We start from the raw sequence: 16,724 nt of genomic DNA, 5'->3' as shown, positions 1-16,724 counted from the left end.
TCTCTGTATAGACTATAGGTGTATTTTCAACTGTGTGCACTTCTGGCCCTGAAGGGTTTAAGAAAATTAACATTCTGAAACACCATCAATAGTTCATTTTGTTCTTTACATTTCCACATTGCCATCATCATATGCATATTGTGTTTAATAGCATTCTGTGACGGAAATTACATCTTCAACGTTGTGTTGTATTATACATGCAGAAGAATTGAAACAACATGATTTGAATCTAGGATTTACCCAATCTTAATCGTAGAATTCCACAACGTCATAAATTGAAAGACTGGTGCCAGTGAGTCTCACATCTGGCCAATAAAACTAACAAAGAGACTTGTCTAGATCCCATATGACTCGAAAACTTCTCTGCAAAGAGGTCCTAAGTTCAAAGGTCAAAGCAATAAAAGACAGAACCCACACTCTTGGAGGTCCCGAGAGACTCGGGACACACAAGATTCTGTCCTCCGATATAAACCAGTTTGCTACACCTAGACTAATCAGCTCATGTGACATTGTGATCATTGTTCAGCAAACAGCACCTTAAAAATGACATTCCTTAATCCAGAAACATCTCACACAAAGTCACAATATTTTGCTGAATAAATCCTATAAAATTTACAAGACCGCATGGACCCACATACAATACCTAGTCTTGCTAGGTAATTCTGACAACTGCTTTGAAATGTGGTAACTTGTATAACTGATAAATTAATGATTATAGCCTGATATACCTCTTTAAAACGTGTGTAGTTTTATCCATGTTGGATAACCAATGAATTAACCAATATGATTCGTAACCAGGTATTGTCAGGTTTTTTTACCTACACGTATAATATCCATGAAAAAATGTCATGTTTATTATGTAAACATTCACTGGCGTATGCAGAGAAAGCTGATGACAACGAATGTCATGCCTCTTGTACCATTTGCAAGATATAAAGTTAATGATTAAACATGCACTATTTTGAGCGGGAATTTTGTAAAAGAATCTGAAACAAAGGACCATAAAATCAAATGTCGGACAGCCCAGTTGACCATGTGACTCTGAAAAGTCACTTCTGATTGGTGCAGGACACCGTTCGGGATGCGGCCAATTTCAGTTAAAATATTTCCAAACAGTAAGAACACGCTCTTCTTCAGGCTCCTCTCGTCTTCTCTCTTGTCCTCTTCCCTCACTTCCTCCCTTGTCTCTCAGGCTCTTCTGACTGCTCAGACTTCGCTCTGACTCTTCCCTCGTGGTCTTCTCTGGATCTCGTCGGAACCAGATTCATGCCATGTGAGGTCCAAGGAAGCTCGATACACTAAGTCCAGAGGAAGCTCGTCACTCTCTATGGTTCACACACCAATGAGAAGGACTCTCTTAAAAGCCTAACTCATCATTCATACAGACAATAACTATCCGATCTTACAGAGGTCCAAAACATTGACGGAACGAACTTTCGACCAAGAGCCAAGAACCAAGCAACACAAAGAATGCAAGGAAACACCACTACACGCAAGTACATCTCCAATATTGTGCTCAAAGTGCTGGTGTATTTGTTAAATGCTTTGGGGAATCCGATAGAAAATCGATGTAGACTCAAATAAGGGTAAATGGTTCTTAAGGCATTGTCAACAGACTCCATAAAGTTCATTTTCACTGTATTTATCATTTATTTCACATTCTGTCATTCTTCTCATTAACCTGTCTCATGTATATATGTGTTAGATTAGATTTATGTTTAGAATAGCAATAAAGTTTGTCTGTATTCAAAGATGAATGACTGTGGTATATTTTGATAAATCTCATCCCTGTTTCTAAAAGATTTAGCTTCAAAGGCATGGGTAAAAAAAATCATGAAAAAACTTTGAATGTTTTAATAATAATACTTGTATTTTTATTATTTTGTAAACAAAGAAGGTGCAGGCCTCTTGATGATTATGAAAAGAACACTTTTCTGAGAATTGTGGATAATGCAGTGCTCCAGTTTTGTGGTATCTCTAATTTTGCACTAGTTTAAAAGAATACTTCTGAATACAATTAAAAGCACATTACATTAACAGGGTGGGTTCAGAGAGGGTTTAGCACAGGCTTAGCTTGTGTTTAATTTAATTCAATGATTATATAAGGTGTAAGGTATAAAGAGAAGCCCAGAGCACAGAAATCTCCATGAGTGGAAGCACCCATAAGAGATGTCAATAACATATCAACCCTACACCCGTAGATTATACACTGGGTTAGGATTGCTGGAATATGTAGAAACATTTTTTTGTTTCTACATATTCCAGCAATCCTAACCCAAAGTACACCAAGTTTAACCTTCCGCACAGCTAAAAGTGAACTGGGAAAAAGAGCTAAGACACATTCATGATGAAGACAAGCATGTGGAACTACACAGTTTGAGATGACTGGCATGTATTCCCTGTGGCAAGTGAATAATAACTCTTGTAATTTTTCTGCTTTCATTTTCCTCCTTGTTCAGTGTACTTATCATTGCCATAGGAGCTCATGATTATGAAAACACTTCATAATTATAGTCTCAGATATGTTTCAGAGATAGTATACTGTATGTTTCATAGAAGTTTATGAAACCTGTCTTACAAACATCATCTGTCAAGGAAGTGTAGTCCAGGGTCAAACTGATCTCAAAGTGAAATCTGAAACAGTATGTTGACATTTTATATTAGTTCAAATCGATCTCTGCTTACCGAAATTATAAACACTGCATTTTCTGGGTAAAATCTCCACTGAGGGGCACAAAAATAGGGCACAAAGTCTCAGCAACATATGGTGGGGAAGAGCTCCTGAACACTGTTATATGCCCTATTTACCTATGGGAAGTCTTAACTGTCACTTGGTCCTCAGCTATGTTTTATTATTCAGTAAAATCTATTTAACATGAAATGACATTCAGTTAAATATTTACAATTTTACTTTGTATATGTAAAAACATGATGAAATCAAAATTTGGCGCATTTTCATTTTTAATAAATGTACCTGGTCATTAGTACAAATTATTATTATTATTAATCTAAGACAAAAGATTTATACTGACAGTAATGATTGGCTGATGGCACCTCTAGAATATGCACAGTCCCAAGCACTTCACAAAGGTTGATGGGAAAACTCACAATTCTACACCAATATGCTGTTGGCCCTCCGCATGCTGCAAAACAGTGCAGACCCGCCGAGGCATGGTCTCTACAAGACCACTGAATGCATCCTGTGGTATCTGGCACCAAGACATTAGCAGCAGATACTTCAAGTCATGTAAGTTGCGAGGTAGAGTCACCGTGGATCAGAATAATTGGTCTAGCACATCCCACACATGGTTAATCAGATTGGGAATTTGGAGGCCAGTGCTACACTTTGAACTTTTTATCATGTTCCTCAAATCATTCCCGAACAATGTGTGCAGTATGGCAGGGCACATTATCCTGCTGAAAGAGCCCAATGCCATCAGGGAATACCATTGCAATGAAGGGCTGTTCCTGGTCTGCAACAATGTTTAGGTAGGTGGCACATGTCAAATTAACGTCCACATGACTGGCTGGACCCAGTGTTTCCCTGCAGAACATTGCCCAGAGCATCACACTCCCTCCACCGGTTTGTTGTCTTCCCACACTGCATCCTGGATCCATCGCTTCCCCAGATGAACGGCACACATGTACACAGCCATCCACATGATGTAAAAGAAAACGGGACTCATCGGACCATGCACTGCTCCAAGGTCCAGTTACGAAGCTGGTGTGCCCATTGTAGGCACTTTTGATGGTGGACAGGGGTCATTATAGGCACTCTGACTGGTCTGCAGCTACACAGCTCCATACACATCAGGGTGCGATGCACTGTGACAAATGTTCGGACAAGACAGGACATCCTTTGTTGCCCTCGTGCATCGATGAGTCTTGAGCACCAAACACCCTGTCTCTGGTTTGTGGTTTGTTCCACCTCAGACCACTGTAGGTTGGTACTCCAGGAGCTCCCCACAAGCCTTGCCGTTTCAGAAATGCTATGACCGAGTCGTCTGGCCATAACAATTTGGCCCTTGTCATAGACGCTCTGGTCTTTACAACTGCCTATTTCTCCTGCATTCAACATGTTGACTATGAGAGCTGATTGTGTGCTTCTACCCAGATCTGCCCAGACTTTGACATATGGCCTAGTTAGGAGATGATCAGCACTATTTGCTTCACCTCTGAGAGGTCATAATGTTTTGGCTCATCATTGTATATGCACTATGAACACTATTGTCCTAATAAAGTGCCAGCTGTTGTCTTCTTTTGTTGTAGCTCACCTGCCTCAAGGTTTGAGGTGTTGAGCATTCTTAGATGCTATTCTCCTCACTACAATTTTACAGAGTGGTTATCTGAGTTATCTGAGTTACTTTGTCAGCTCAAAACAGTATGGCTATTCTCTCTTGATCTCTCTCATCAACAAAGCATTTCCATCTGAAGAACTGTGGCTCACTGGATGTTTTATTTCTTTATTTTATTTTTGGTATCATTCTGAGTAAACTCTAGAGACTGTTGTGCTTGAAAATCCCTGGAGATGAGCGGTTACAGAAATACTAAAACTAGCTCGCCTGACACCAGCAATCATGCCATGGTTGAAATCACTGAGATCACATTTTACCCCCATTCTGATGGCTGATGTGAACATTAACTGAAGCTCCTGAACTGTATCGGAATGATTTTATGTATTGCACTGCTGCCACACGATTGGCTGATTATTGCATGAATAAGCAGGTGTACTGGTGTCTATAATAGGTGCTTAGTGAGTGTGTATACATGAACATATAGAAAGATTGGAAAAAGATGCTTTGACCAGACAAATGGTGTAGTTACAGCATCTACTAGGATGGGTTAACTGCCAGAGCTAACCATCAAATATTTTAATCCCTGGAATACCACTGCTGCATACTGGTATGTGGGGGAAAATAATATAAACCAACAGTGACACATTAGTCTAATTTACACAATCCAATCTGGATGGGTAGCATAAGTTCCACCATACATTTTCTTTTTTTGCATTCAAAAATGTAACATTACAGAAGTGAAAAATCATTCCTCTTCTCATTAAAGTCAACATGAAAAAGCATTCGCAACCCATTTTTCTTCCATTACCTGACACATTTCAGAGTGAAACAGGACATTGAATGATAAGACAAAGTAGGGTGGGACTTCGTTTTATTCATTGTCAATTGATTAGATCATGAAAAGTGGTCTCTATCTGACACATGGACGGAGGAGAAATGTTGAAATATAAGAAGGCTTGATGATGTCAGCCAGAGGCAAAGCAACATTCCGATGAAAGCCAAAAACATTTTTTTATTGGAATAATGTGCACGATGAATTGTTCACAATAAGATCAGAAATGTATAATAAGAAATAGGGTCACTCTTTATTTCATGTTGACAATAAGATTAGTCTCTCCCTTTCCATCTTTTTATCAAATTAATTGTAAAGACTCTTCACAGCTTAGAAGGGCTACAGCAAGTTAAAATCTCTGACACTTTTAGAGCTTCTATTGCATGTGTTAGTTTGAGTAAAGGTCACTTGTGAAATGAGGTTTGCCTGTGTTTAGCAAGAGGCCAGATGAGTGGAAAGAAAAATAATGGAGGGATTACTCAGTCTGTGTCTGACTTGACTAAAACCTGAGGCTTCAATGTTGTGGAAAATGTATTTAGCTGGCCGAGCACTGCAGTGCAAACTTCTCCACTGTAATTCTCAGCATGCATTCATTCATCTCAGCAGTTGCTGGGATGTGGAGAACGTCAAATGCTTCTGTGTGTGTGAAGTATGGACTAGAGACCTCACCTCAGGGCATGGAGATCTTGTGCATCGCAACATTTGCAGCAAAATATTATTTGTAATTAGCTTCAAGAGCGTCTTTAGAAGTAAGTACATTGGCTGGTTTGCCTGACCCAATTTGTCCCTGCTGGCTGATGCCTTAACTACAGCATCTTTTTCCATTGACAGACTTTTCATAGCTGTATATTTTTTTCCAAAAGTAAATGCAAATATTTCAACATATTTCAGTATATGTTTTTCCAGCGAGTGATATTTGGAGGGCTCTTAAAATTGAGAGTCATATGCTAGCTGAGAAACTACAATTGAAATAGGAATGGTAATGAATAGCTTTCCCCAGGTGTTATAGAACTCCTTGGCAGGATTTTTGTTTGCCGGTTAATACAGTTTTTTGACCATTAAAACACCCCAATGTCCGACATATTAAAAATGTGAAAATATTAACAGGAAGCGTCAGCAACCCTTTAGTTGATGCCACGAGTATACAGCATGAAACCATCCCAATGATGACAACACTTGTCTGCCACAGAGGTTTGTATTTTCACAACATGTTGTGAAGTCCTAATCCTAGACTTCAGCATCTGGTATCCCACACAATGGCATTATTCCTGTATAACATGCTTCTCACTTCAGAATCACATTAAAACAGCCTTGCGTTGCTGTCTTCTGGAGGAGAAAGACACCAGGCTTATGTGCATCTCAACCTGTTGAGAAACGCTGCACACATCTGAATTCACGTCGGCAGCAAAACACATTTGTGCTAATTAAAATGGGAGGAAAGTAGTCATAAAAAAAGAGGAAGAAAAGAGCCTATGTGAACATTTTTCTGACATAACCTAATGATTTTGCCCTCTGTTTTAGTTTTGAAGAGTTTTTGAATTAGACGCTATTCCATGACTTCCATTTTTTATGGAAAAGCAGCTATAATGAACAAACTATTATTGTTCACTAGACTTGATTGTGTCATTATTATGTTGCAAATTATGTATACTCCATGTTATAGCACAAAATGAACACTGAAATGAGATGACCAGAATTTTTCCAATTTGTCCAGTGAACTTTATAATTCCTGTATTTCTTAGCGGAAACTCTTCTCATTGGTGCACACAGACAGTAGGTAATTTTGTGCTTTTATTTAGCCAAATCTTGGAGATCGAGAATGTGGTCTGAACCTGGCTTATATCATTGATTCATTTATCACTTGTGAGCCTTTGGGTATCTGCACAGATGGCTGCATATTTCCAGTTTGTTCTACTTCGAGCAGCTCTCCATGTGGCTCCTTAAGAGGACTTTGTGAAAAAAAAGTAAAATTTGGCTTGAGGACAGGGTCAAACTCATTTATTTTCCATGAATAGGAGCTGGACACACATGCAGGCTGGTTCAGACCTGCCCCACCAGGTGCGGCTAGCTCTGTCGGTGCTGAACCTTAAGCTAATTTTTCATTAGTCGCCTTCTGCTGGCCAGCAATTGTGCACTGAAGGGATCATTTCAGAATCTTTCAAAACGTGAAAACTAAAGCAGGTCAGGGGGGAGCTTCAACCATACATCAAAGAGATTTATCCATCAGTAATGTGTATAGTTCTGGAGTATTTTCTCGCCGAGTGAAGGGACTGGCCATTCTAATGCCAAGCAACCATCGCAATGGAACTAAAATTGACTGCCATGTCAGTCTATAGATGACTAATGTACAATGTATTTGTCTATTGATTTTTTTTTAGGTAATCATTTACTTACCCAGAACTTTATAATAAAAGTGTAGTTAGTCTACGCATTGATCACACACGAACACACACACTACACAAAGAACAACAGAAATTAGAAAGGGCATATATGTTTGCATTTAGTAATAGAAGTTATAAGACTTTACAGGGCTAACTAATTTATTTGCATTTCTTTCATTGTTTATTGATGGAAAAACAAGCTTTCCAAGATGACACCTTTGATATGCAGCACATGATACATACTGTATTTATTGCATTAAATTTGTTTAAAATTAAATGTTTTCAAAAGAAATAAAAAGGAGTGATATAAGAGCTAAATTGTGATGTATGTTCATATCACTTTCTGTTTATATTAGATGTTGAGCTAAGGAATTTATGAGTTTGGTTTGGTTAAAGATAAATAATCTTTACAAATGGCTGTTTAAAATCCATAAATTTTAATCTGCACAGACAATATTGTGTTTTGTTCTTTTTTGTGTGTGTGTATGTGATTAACATTTATTGATATATATATATATATATATATATATATATATATATATATATATATATATATATATATATATATATATATATATATATATATATATATATATATATATACACTAGTTAGGACCCAACTCTTTATGTGTCTATTCTCTACATCAGTGACAGCCCCATCACCCAAAATACAGAGTCTGGGGCAAAATTAAATCCAGGTGCCCAATATGTCACACACAATAACCTGAACCTTTAACCAAAATTCTTGGATCTTAACACACTACCAAAAGATATGGGTTGTGTCTCCATCTTCTGTTTGGCATAGCCAGCAGGTGGGTGTCTTTAAGACCAAGCCTATACAATCCAGAGGGGGTCCAATAAGATCTAAGTAAAATCTTAAATTGCATAAGGTGCACCCTTGTATCTCTAGATAGAGACTTGAATTTTTTTTTAATATTAGCCCACACTTCCTCTTCCAATACCACATTTAAATATTTTTCCCATAATCTCTTGATAAAAATTAAAGCTCTGTCCCCCAGGCTCTGAATTAGCAGGGAGTAATACACTGATGCCTCGTGACCTTTTCTAAAAGCAGTAATCACCACTCACCATAGTATCTGCCACTTTAGAGGGGTGTATGCTAATCCCAAAATTAGTACAGAGCAGGTGGCACAGCTGTAAATACCTAAAAAACTGGGATCTGGGAATTCCAAAATGTTAAATACAATTTTCAAAGGATCTCAACACTCCACTCTCATATGTCACAGAGTGTATTAACCCCCCTCACAATCCACTCTGACAAGCAGAAAGGGAACTTATTAATACATAGTTTTGGGTTCAGCCATATGCTCGAGACAACATTTAAATAAATGTCTGAATTAAACCCTTTGGACAATTTTGTCCATACTGAGTGCAAAAGCGAGATAACGGGGTGTAACTTAACTTCTCCTGTTAGTTTGTTAGAAAGGCTTTGCAATGGCAAAATAGGGGCAAGAACTCACTGTTCAATACAAAACCAGGGAGGAGCTCTCTCAGGTGGAAATAACCAATGAGCCAAATGTCTGAATGCATAATAATAAAACAAAATCTTGGGTAGGCCTAGCCCACCTTTGTCAATCGGCCTATGCATCTTCCTGAAATGTAATCCGGGAGGTTTACCATTCAAATGAAGGACTTCACTATGCTATCAAATTGCTTGAAATAAGAGCGGGGGACATCTATAGGGATATACTGTAGCAGGTAGTTGAATTTTGGAATACAATTAATTTTAATATCATTAACCTTCCCTATCATAAATAAATGTAATGAAGCCCACCAACAATATGATTTCCTTTTCTCCATATGTGGCAACACCTTTAAACTCACCTGGGCGTGATCTGTGATTAAAGTGTTTCCAATTGGACAATCAAAAACAGATGAAATGAGGGACTTAGAAAAAAATGTACTCTAGAATAAATCTTATGGAATGATGAAAAAAATGTATAGTCCCTACCAGATGGTTTCAAAAGTCTCCAAATATCTGTAAGACCAAGATATTTACACATCCTGTGAAGCGTCAATGTTGTTCTAGGGCGCTTGCACACTTTTGCTTCACTATGATCAAGGACTGAGTCCATCAAAAGTCTCCTCCCAATCTTATATCATGAGGGGTGCCAGTGACTTGCATCATCCCTTCAAGATCTATAAAAAAAAAGCCCTGATCATCAATGTTAGATGTGTAAAAATTAGCCAAAATAAGACTTTGCCCCTGAATTTTTGCTAAAACAATAATGAATCTTTCTAATTTATCTTTAATCTTTTTGAGTTATTTGAATTGTCAGTGTAATGACTTCCCTGCTCTCATTTGAGCCAGCACTAAAGAAAAAATGTCCACTGTTGGGCCTCATATATTCAGATACAAGACAAAAGCAGGGCCAACAAAGTCCTAAATCCTGACTGAGGCCCACAAACACAAAGTCATAAATCTTACTGATAAAACCATGCCAAAATCAAACAAAGGGAGTACAAAACAGACTACAAATCCCAAGAAGCCTTGCTCACTTTACAACTGTGTGAAATTCCAAAGGATCGAACTCTCAACTCCTATTGGATGAGGCGTTCAACAGAACGCCCCTCAACCATGATGTCATCGGGAGTAGAAATACCTTCGAATTCCTTCTGAGCAGTGCTTCCAGTGACTTTGCTTGCCGTGCATAGACACAGCTCATCGCTGCTCTCAGGTGTTGCCTCGTTGCACAAGGAAGTAACGTATGACTTGAAGCTGCAGCTATACAATCTCCATCTTGCTGGACGAGTTGAGATTACTCTGTGTTCCACCAAACACTTGAACGGATCCGAAGGAGACAGCCAAGCAATCTGCATCTTCATCCATTTGCCTGCAGAAGTGAAGAAAGAAGATTTCTCTTCCATCTTCAATCGAGTCGACATCGCTGATTTCTCCACCAGCACCGTACCGCCCGCCGACAGAGCGAGGAAACGCGTCGGAGTCAAACAACGGATGAAAACATAATCTACTCGCGTCCTCACGCGATTCAAGTAAGAGGTTCCGTCTTGTCAGAGATATAATATTATAGTGTGTTATTCTTGTGTATCAAGGTTATTGCTTGTACAATTTACGGACCACCAAGTCCGCTCATTGCTGTTAATAATACTCAAGGTATTACTGTAACATACTGTTATCACGAATAAGATTTGCTGAGTTGTAATCCAACCACATTGGAATGTTGTGTATTTACGGCATCGAGGATGAGACTGGCACACTGTGTTTACCAATAAAGGACCAAAGACCACGGGATGGGTTACGAGCCATTCACCTCGTCTCTGAGTGATAAACCAACAGTTGCCTTCTCTCCCACGATCGCGAAACCGGCTTCGGCGCCGCCACTTTATTCTCTCTCTCTGTCGTACTAATCACACACATGCATCCCCTCACAAACATTTGGCTAGTAGATAACTTTGTGATAAAGCTCAGCTTTTTCCCAAAGTTATCGTACAAGTGGAGACATGCGGTAAAACGGGCAGATGCCATTAACCGGCTTCTCTCAGGCCACATTCGTGGCCATATTCTCTGGCCGGAAATCTCGTGTGACGTACTCTCCACGAGAGTCAAGTCCGCCATTTTGTGTACATCACTCCTCACACATACACACACACATTCCTCATGTGTATATGCTTATTTTTGGTTACTATATCTAATCATGTCACTCTTTAATTTGTAGTTGGAAGTTGGAAGTTTATTGACTGCATTGTATTGATTATTAATTGATATTACTGCATCAATAAACTTTGTTATATTTCAAAGAGAAGTGTTTTGGTTTGTTTTGCGTACACGTGTCAAAGGCTGGCAGGGGATGCCAATGCTCAAATTCAAAGCTGTTTCTTTTTGAATTTTGATGATCTATGGATTGAGGACGATCTAATATTGAGACTGTTATACTGTCTGGTTATTAGTCCCTGTTTACAGGGTAGAACCCTGTCGACATTAATCTTTATTAATATTCTATTGATTTTGATAATTGACAATTATCTTTGATGATTATTGAATTTGAAGGATTAATAAGCTAGTGTTAAGTCTAATCAATGTTCCATTAATTTTAATAATTAATGATTATTAAATAATAATTAATATTCTATTGAATTTGATGATTGTTGATTTAAAGGATTTTAAAAAGCTAACATTGATTTTAATCAGTGTTCTATTGATTTTAATAATTGATAAATATCTATGATAATTATTCATTATTGCTAATAACCAAACCCGCTCCTTAACTGTGAGCCCTACACCACCCCTTATCTTCCCAATTTTTTCAGCTTCCTGCAGGGAAAGATGCATTTCTTGAAGAAACACTATATCATATTTCTTACATTTAAGAAGAGAAATAACCTCCCTTCTTTTTATGGGGTGCCCTAACCCATTCACATTCCACGTGGAGAGAGACAATCCACTCATATTAACATTTGACATTTTGACATATTAGAAAAAATAGATTGTGTGTCAAAACTACAATTATAAAGACCACATTCCAACATTAGTGCAACAATCAAACCCCAAACGTCCCTCCGAAACAAACAAACTGAAAAAGAAAAAGATATGCATTATCCTCGTGCCTGATAGCACCAACTGGCATCCATTCCTCCAAACTCAAACAGTCCATGTACTCCTATGAGAGACCCAGTGCCAACTTTGCTGTAGGATTGCTCAAATCTGGTGTTTCTATGCAAATTTTGTGAGTCAGAATTACACAACAGACGATAATCTATCAAATAAATGACAAAGAATGTGTAGATTCATCCACATAACTGTCCTGAAGGCCGTTCAGCTTCCTCGGACAGTCAAACGAATGTTCAGTGAGCTGGCCGATTCGGCTTTTACATGAGCGCAACAAATAACCTAATCAATCCAAGCTCTTGCATTCCTTGAAATTATCACGAATTTGCAAATTCTGGGAACAAGAAAATGCTTCCAAGAAAGCCTTCCTTTACTCCTCACCTCATGTAACATGAGATATTTATCGGAGAAATTTGGCCAGAATTGATTGGGGCCTGTCTCCCTCAGCAGATCGGCAAGCCGTAACTCTGTGAGCCCGTTCAATTTCCAGTTTATAGCCTGTTATGTCAAGCAGACTTGGAAGGAACCCGTCCAGGAATTTCACCATATCCCAACCTTCTTTGGCCTCAGAAATTCCAATAATCCGGACATTATTTCCGCCAACTATGGTTTTCCAAATACTCCAACTTCTCCCAGACATGCTCTAAATCCACCTTCGTCGCTAGTGGATTAGCAGCTAATTCCCTCTCCAATGACTCAAGTTAATCAATCCATTTCTTGACAACCCTTACTCTTGTAAGCACCTCAGTGAATTTCATCTCCATGGCATTGTTCGATCAATGTATTACAGGAAGATCCTCCAAGTCAGCAATGACCTTCGTCAGCATTACCATCATGTTCAACAATTCTCGCAGAATTTCCCTCACTTCTCTGGAAGTGTGCTCGCCATTCACAGGTCAGAATATCGCATGGCATCATGTGATTCTCAGGTTCCCCTTCTGTCTCTCACTCGAGAATGTGTCGATGTAATGACACTAGGGTTCTCTCTTTAGAGCCTCAGTTACCTCTATCTTTGAGAAAAGGCCAAAGAGAATTGGTGAACAGAATTTGCATGCCCCTTCCTCCGGACATACGGGTATAAAAGGAGGGAAGTGTGTTTCTTCTCTGCACCCCGTCTGCTCGCCGAGGGTGTCCCCCTGCGCCAGTGAACCGCCAGGCAGCTCTGCCCCAGCTTAGAGCTCCCTGCAGGAGGAGGACATCCCCCATCTCACAAACCTCCTCCCAGACCCAGAAGGCTCCCAAGCACTCCTGAGACATGCAACCCAGGGATAAAGACGTCTGCCATGGAGCTGGTGTCCAGACCAATCCATCCCCCGGTGAAGGGCTGGGTGGAGAATCTTTTGTTCTTTTTCTTTGTTTGCCACACCCACAATGGGCTGCAGTACCAACATTGAGCAGTTACCTCACTCCCTGGGTCACTTAGCCGATGCACACAACCTCCATTCTCACGGTGATCAGACAGGCCCCCATGAACGCGGACCCTCCGAATTCAAGTGCCCAACTGCACCACACTCTCGCCTCAGGCCCGCAGGTGGTGACGAGTCTAGAGGTCGTCGCTACAGAACCTACTCCTCAATCACCTACCCACCCCAGACAGGGTTCATGGAGCAAGTTAAGCGCTTCAAGCCTCTCCTTAGCGCAACCACCTCAGGACGAAGCAATGCTCCCTGAAGTGACGTTGGCCGCTCCCCCCCACCGCGAGGCTTTCCAGCCCGTCACGGTGGCTGACCAGAACCATCATGCTCGGCTACATGATTCAGTACAACAGATGCCTGCCCTGTTTCAGCGTCATCCACTTTACCTTTAGTGCAGGGCGAAAACGCCTACGTGCGGAGATCGTACCCCTTCTGCGCAAGGACTCGATAAAGCCTGTCCCTCCAGCCGAGATGGAGGAGGGATTCTACAGCCCTTCACTATACCAAAGTAAGGCGGTGGGTTGTGGCCAATCTTGGACCTGGCAGTTCTGAAACGGGCCTTACACAGACTCCCGTTGAAGATGCTGATGCAGAAATGTATTCTGACATATGCCTACTTGCACAAGTCCTTTGCAAGGTCAGGGAGGACGAGGAACAAGTCATTGTCGTGACCCCCTTACTGGCCAACTCCGACTTGGTTCTCGGATCTCAAGCCCATCACGACAGCACCTCCCTGGTAGATTCCCCTGAGGTAGGACCTTCTTTCTCAGGGATGGGGCACCTTCTGGCATCTGCCCCGACCTTTGGAACTTGCACTTTTGGCCCTTGGATGGGATGCGGAAGATCTAAACGGTCTACCACCAGCCGCTGTATACACGATCACTGAAGCCAGAGCTTCCTCCACCAGGCTTTATGACCCAAAGTGGCACTTATTCGCAAATTGGTGTTCTTCCCAATCTGAAGACTCACAGAGGTGCGCAGTCTGGTCAGTGCTCACTTTCCTGCAAGAAAAGGCTGGAGGGTCAGCTGTCCCCCTCCACTTTGAAGGTCTATGAAGCCGCCATAGCGGCTCACTAAGATGCAGTGCATGGTAAGTTGTTTGAATGCATGAACTGATCATCAGGTTCCTTAGAGGCTCACGGATGCTGAACCCTCCTAGGCCACGCCTGTTTCCCTCTCAGGGATCTCTCCATTGTCTTCTTGGAGCCTTCGGGGTGCCCCTTTTGAGCTGGTAGAATCAGTCAAACTAAAGGCTCACTTCCATCAAGAGGGTTGGGGACCTGCAAGCCTTCTCTGTCAGTGACCCTTGCATGGAGTACGGTCTGGAAGACTCTCACGTCATCCTGAGACCCCGACCGGGCTACGTGCCCAAGGTTCCTACGACCCCTTTTTCAGGGATCAGGTAGTGCTGCCCTTGGAGGAGGCAGACCCAAACTTAGCATTGCTGTGTCTGGTGCGTGCTTTGCGCACATATTTGGATCGCATGCAGAGCTTTAGACACTCTGAGCAGCTCTTTGTCTGCTTTGGTGGACAGCGGAAAGGGAACGTTGTCTCCAACAGAGGCTTGCCCACGGGATTGTGGACGCCATTGTGTTGGCCTTCCAGAACCAGGCCTTGCCTGCCCCCTTCCAGGTTAGAGCACACTCTACAAGGAGTGTAGCATCCTCATGGGCACTGGCCATTACACTGCTCGTGCAGAAATCTGCAGAGCAGTGGGCTTTGCAATACCTCGCAAGGTCTTACAATCTTTGGGTTGAGCTGGTCTCGTTCCGTGTTTTGACAGGTCTGAACACGTCAAATTCGGTAATACGGTTCAGCTGCCCGGGTGTATCACTTGTGCATAGAGTTTTTCCCCTCCCCTGAGCCGAAGACGTGCGTTCTACTCCCCCATTTAAGTCCACAAGTCACGTACCCTGGGTGTCCATCCTCCCTAGCCCTCTGGCTCTGACTTCAGCAGAGGAAGTTCACATTCAGACCCACTACAGGCACCAACTTGCATGTACTGAATGAAACAGGTGCTCTACAGGTTCTGATTACTCCAATGTCTCCTGTGATGTATTTTCCACGGTATGGTCCCCCTGTCGGCGGACCCACGTCTCCTTTGGGCAGAGCTCCCTCTGCCCCCCAGTCGCTGTGTTTGTAGAGCTCTTCCCCGTTGAGGTAGGACCTACCAACCAGCCACTCCCATATGTGGCTGGTAAGCCCATGTGACGTATTTGCCACATGTGAGCCTCTCCTGCTGGGCAGGATGTGGTCTCTGTAGGGTCTTTTCCCCCTGAAAGAATAGGACCGGAAAAGAATGCCTTCTCCAATCCATGTTATAGCGTTAGATGGCCCCAGCCGCATCTAACACTCTATGGAGAGAAAACATAGGCGGCTGGATTGGCCTGCTCCCATGCTAGTTACGTTGCTTCCCTCCCTCAGGGATGTGGGGAGCTATATTATGTCTCTTGGGGCATTGGGGAAAGTTACAAGCAGTCTGATGCACCTGCTATTTTCGCACGCAGCAGCTTGCTTGCACCTGCATCAGCAGTCCACGTAACACGGTTCAGTGTTGTGGCGTTTTTAGATAGGGACCCTTAGTGTCACTACATCGACACAGCATTGATTGAGTGACTGAAGGGGATGTGTCCCTCTTGCCACAACACTGTACTAAGCCGCTGAAATGGCCGGGACCTTACTCTTGGCTCCTCAGCTCAAAACCTGTCTAAACAAATGCTTCCCTCCTTTTATACCCGTATGTCCAGGGGAGGGGCATGCAAATTCTGTTCGCCAATTCTCATTAGCCTTTTCTCAAAGATAGAGGTAACTGAGGCTCTCAAGAGAGACCCCTATTGTCACTACATCGACACAACGTCTTGTTCCCTCCATCAGGGAATGGAGGTTACGACAGTAACCAAGACGTTTTGTTCTTTTAACTGCCTTATGTATTTTATGATACCATTTCTTCTGAAACCATAAGCGATAGTTGTGATTTTGTAAGCTATTTAATTTCTGTGCCAGTAGCTTCACCAAACAGATAGTACTGCTCCATTAAACTTTACAAAGCTGAGATAGTTACTATAACATCTCAAATAAATCTCACACGTCACCTTAATTGTTAAATTAATTGTAATGAATTAACAATACACTTACATATAATTAAAATGTTATATGTCAGAGCCTTGTTAATTTAAAGTACCTGATAAATATAAAACACAATTATAATGAGTT

Source organism: Xyrauchen texanus, chromosome 32, assembly GCF_025860055.1.
Source record: "Xyrauchen texanus isolate HMW12.3.18 chromosome 32, RBS_HiC_50CHRs, whole genome shotgun sequence".
Lineage (NCBI taxonomy): Eukaryota > Metazoa > Chordata > Actinopteri > Cypriniformes > Catostomidae > Xyrauchen > Xyrauchen texanus.
This window is presented reverse-complemented; position numbering follows the sequence as displayed.